Genomic DNA, 4,768 nt, shown 5'->3' on the forward strand with positions numbered 1-4,768 from the left:
ATTTTTTTTAATTTTTAGACACACCTTTATAAATACACTTAAAAAGTATAACTTTCGTAAAAAAAAAACTTTTAAAAATTCAATAAATACCAAAAATATAAAAAAATACTAAAAATCAGTATATTTTTCGTATTTTGTGTATTTATTAATTTTTTAAAATATTTTTTCATAAATATTTTACTTTTTAGATAAATCTAAGTAAGGTGTATCTAAAAAAATTTAAAAAATGTTCAAAATTTAAAAAATATTCACTAAAAACAAAAAACAAAAAAACTCAATTTTTAGAAAACTGAAACAAAATACACTGATTAGTATTTAAACCAAAAAATTAGATTTACTTTTCAAACCTAATGATGTTATGTAAAAATTTATGTATTATTGATTGATGTTTATTGATCTATTACAATGATTCATGATTCCTATATATAGAAGAGGGTGAGTGTGTAGTAGGTAAGGAGTAGGTGAAGTGGAGGTGGTAGTGGTGTAGTGGGTTAGGTTTAGTGGAGTAGGTGAGGTGGTAGTGGTGTAGTGTGTTAGGTTTAGTGGAGTAGGTGAGGTGGTAGTGGTGTAGTGGGTTAGGTTTAGTGGAGTAGGTTTAAGTGGGTGAAGTAGGTGATAGGTTTTAACAGCCCCCGCAAACTCAAGGGGGATAGGAACTAACCAACTTGAGTTTGGAGAGAGTTACAAAACAAGAAAATACATAAAAATAAAAGAGGATAGGTGACACTGTATGGTCGTGTCAGACCATTGGTGAAGACACTGGATGGTGGTGTTATAACGTTGTAGAGGACACGGTATGGGGGTGTCATAACGTTGTAGAGGACACTGTATGGGGGTGTCATAACGTTGTAGAGGACACTGTATGGTGGTGTCATACCAATGTAGAAGACAGTTTATGGGGTCATGTTGGACCGTTGTAGCAGACAATGTTGTGACAGTTGTTGTGACAGTTTACAGAGTCTTGCTGGACCCTTGTAGAAACTAACCGGAATCAATGTCGGGACAGTTTACAGAGTCTTGTCGGACCCATGAAGGAGCTAACCGGAATCAATGTCGGGACAGTTTACAGAGTCTTGTCGGACCCCTAAAAAGTCGCACCCTCAAAAGGTGTGCCCAATCTTTCAAAAGGCGTGCCATCAAAAGGCGTGCCCAATCCATAAAAAGACGTGCCATCAAAATGCGTGCCCAATCCATAAAAAGACGTGCCATCAAAAGTTGCGCCCTCAAAAGGCGCACCCACTTCATCAAAAGTCGTGCCCGACAGAAAGCGTCGAGCCATCAAAAGGTGAGCCGGAGACGCGGCGAGGCACGTGAGCGACAGAGTGGCGTGTCGGCCGCGTCGTCAGTGTCGATATAAACCAATGCGGAGGCTGTGCTTGAGGCAGAAGCGAAGACAAAAAAACCTGGGAAAAAACTTCTGAAAAACTCTTTATTTTCTGAGAGAGATATTCGTTTTTCTGAGAGATTGCCTCTAAGAGCTGCAAATCTTGAAACACTCCCCTTCCAAACATTATTAGTCTGAAATTGCTATTTCGCTGAAACACTCAGCAACCCAAAAAACATGGCCTCTTCTTTCCGTTCAGCTACCCAGAATATGGCCTCTTCATCCCGTGGTCTACTCACTCTCTTTCCCGACCTCAACGAGTCAACAAGAGAGATAACTGGTGCGGAGGCCCGTGAACCTCAACCAAACACCTCTGGTTTTGCTCCGTTGAACTTTCCGATGCGGTCGGTGGAGCAAAGAATGGCAGTGCAGTCGGATGTGGAGGCCAATCAGTATACATTGAAGTCATGTGTGGAAACCATGACTGCGGTTACAAATTTGTCGAACCGGCTGCAGAGTAGGACAAATGAGGTGCAGCAGTTAAACGCCCAACTGGCTCTGCTCCAACGCATGTATAAGGATGCGCGAGCAGAGTTAAGTGTGCTAAAGGCGGAAAATAAGGAGCTGAAGCGGAAGGCCACCGTGATGTTCCGATTTGGAGGTCCACCGTATGCTGTAGTGGAGGAGCAGGGAGGAGGCAACTTGCTTGGTGGTCTAGGAAGCACGGAGGCAACACCGGCAAGGACCACCCAGGACGGAGGCAAGAAGAAAAGACCGGCGGCTGAGTAGAGAAGAAAAATCCCACTGTGGGTGTGGTAGTTTTGTTTTTGTTTGTGTGGGTTTTTTTTTTTTTTTTTTTTTTTTTTGATGTAAAAGTGTGATCGGGGTTGATCCCCTGATATGAATAAAATGACAAGGTTGTGGAATGTTGTTGGTGTTATTTTGTGGTGTTGTTTTGTTTAATAAGAAAAATAAAAGAAAAGAAAATAATGGATAAAGAAAAATAGAGAAAAATATTTGTGGATGGGTGATAAGAAAAACAGCAGTGTGATTTTTTTTTTTTTTTTTTTTTTTGGTGGAATATAAAATAAATAATAATAAGAGAATGGAAAACGGGTGATGCTTACTAACAAGGGATAGGGAAAATATATTATAATAAAATATATATATATATATATATATTAAAATAAAAGAAAAGGGTGAAAGAACGTGGATGAAATAAATTAAGAGAAAGGAGAGATATGATTAAAGTGGGTTTGAAAGTGGGAAAAGATGAGAGAGAGGGAGATAGAGTGGGTGCATGATGATGATGTTGGGTCCATGGAGAGAGAGAGAGAGGGATGTCCAAGAAGCTTGTGCTTTTGATAGTTACACATTACCCAAGCTGTATGTGAAGATGCATGTTACTGTCTTACACTTCTGCAGGCTTGGTATTCTTTGTGGGGCACTTGCAACACGTGACATTGAAAATTGTATTCGAAAATGATGACATCTCCAACATGAAACGTCTTGGAAGCAGCCCAGGCCTTGTAATCAATATTCCCAATGATGGTTCAACCAGCGGAGTCCCCAACCTTGTACACTGCTGCCATTGAAACCTTCAAGCCAGCAAACATGGCTACCAACAACAGAGCCACAGCTCTACACCCCACACCCAAATCCATGGCTAAGAGAGAGAGAGCAAATCGGGAAAAAAAAAACAGCAGTGACGAGCAGAAAAACAGCGCCAGAAACGCCAACGACGACGACGAGTAAGAGTACAACCACGGATATGTGAGAGGCGAGGTGAACGGCGATAGAGGCTAGACGATGATGCGGGTGCCGCCGCTGACATAGCGGAGGAGGGGTGTAAGAAAATGTTGAAGAAGTCAAGGTATGTGTAGAAAATAAGCGGAATAGGTTGAGGTCCGGCGGGCGGCCAAGGCGAGGTTGCCGCCCGCCGGTGAAGCGAGAAATACTAAGGTCTTAACCTTGCTCTGATACCATGTAAAAATTTATGTATTATTGATTGATGTTTATTGATCTATTACAATGATTCATGATTCCTATATATAGAAGAGGGTGAGTGTGTAGTAGGTAAGGAGTAGGTGAAGTGGAGGTGGTAGTGGTGTAGTGGGTTAGGTTTAGTGGAGTAGGTGAGGTGGTAGTGGTGTAGTGGGTTAGGTTTAGTGGAGTAGGTGAGGTGGTAGTGGTGTAGTGGGTTAGGTTTAGTGGAGTAGGTTTAAGTGGGTGAAGTAGGTGATAGGTTTTAACATGTTACAACTAATTAAAATATGTAAGGTAGGGGTGAATAGTGGATATATCGATCCGCCAAAACCGATCGAACCAAATCGATCCGTCGCATTTTGGACAGATGTGTGATGTCGAGCGGACGGTTGCGGATTGATTTTCTCCAATCCGCCAATTTGGCGGACGGATGACGGATTTGAGGTTCCTTTGGCCGCAATCGAACCGCTAAATCGCGAGTACCCTTAGTAATTTATAAGACTTTGTGTTTTCAATTTGTTTAAATATTTTGTTTGTGTTTTCAATTGAAAAAGAGTTCAAATATTCTGTTGAAAAAAAGTTTTCAACTTGAATATATTTTTTGAATTGAAAAAAATAAACATCTTATTTATTTATATTTTTTGGTTTTTAAATCTATCTCTAAAAGTAATAAATAGAAAATATAATATATGCTGGTTGGCTTTTGTTTTCAAAAACATATATAAATGTAAAAATACAGAGACATACAATCTCAACTATTGCTTTGTTCATGATTTTTGTGGTTTGCATTGTTTTTATATTTTAAGAACCACATATTGTAATATTTTATGTGGATGAGGCATGCTGTGATTGTAATATGTGGATGAGGCATGCAGTGATTGTGATATTCTAAAGTTTCAAACTTTCTTTCTTTGAATGAGGCATGAAGTAATTGTAATCCTTTTTTAAGTCATTAACTTTAATACTTTTTTTCTTTTTTGAGGAAGTGCACAAGTTAAATTATGTTGAAAATTTATAAAATTTCAAACCGTCAAACCGATTCGCATCCATCCGCCAAACTGTCAATCCGCTCAATCTACATCCGCCGGATTGGCGGACGAATGCGGATTGATTTTCTCCAATCCGCCAATTTGACGGACGGATGGCAGATTGAAGGTTTCGTGGCCGCAACCGACCCGCGTCCACTCCTGTAAGGCAACTCTCTCTCTCTCTTTCGTATCTTATTTAATCATCAACTAATCATCTTAATCATATATCATTAAATTTAAAAAATGAGTCTAAAAAGGAGACTTATATACCATTTTTTGGTTGAGGATACTAGGAAGAAGATGAGCCTTTTGCTAGAGTCTTCTGGTTTTGCTTCCCACAAGGTAGGGACCGAAGCTTATCAGCTGTCAGATCCACAATTTCCCTTCACGACAATTAAATCCAATCTTGCACGACATTGAAATCTGCAAT

At 39.7% G+C, this 4,768-nt stretch overlaps 1 long non-coding RNA gene across 1 annotated transcript; it reads left to right on the forward strand.

The window, feature by feature from the left end:
* Window positions 1–365: 365 nt before the first annotated feature.
* Window positions 366–3,582, forward strand: LOC145807513 (uncharacterized). The gene is made up of 3 exons (XR_014350652.1): window positions 366–495; window positions 538–3,422; window positions 3,465–3,582. It is a non-coding gene; the product is annotated as an uncharacterized LOC145807513 (long non-coding RNA).
* Window positions 3,583–4,768: the final 1,186 nt, after the last annotated feature.

The sequence above is a fragment of the Camellia sinensis genome, chromosome 14, assembly GCF_055761805.1.
Source record: "Camellia sinensis isolate YWXY chromosome 14, ASM5576180v1, whole genome shotgun sequence".
Taxonomy (NCBI): domain Eukaryota; kingdom Viridiplantae; phylum Streptophyta; class Magnoliopsida; order Ericales; family Theaceae; genus Camellia; species Camellia sinensis.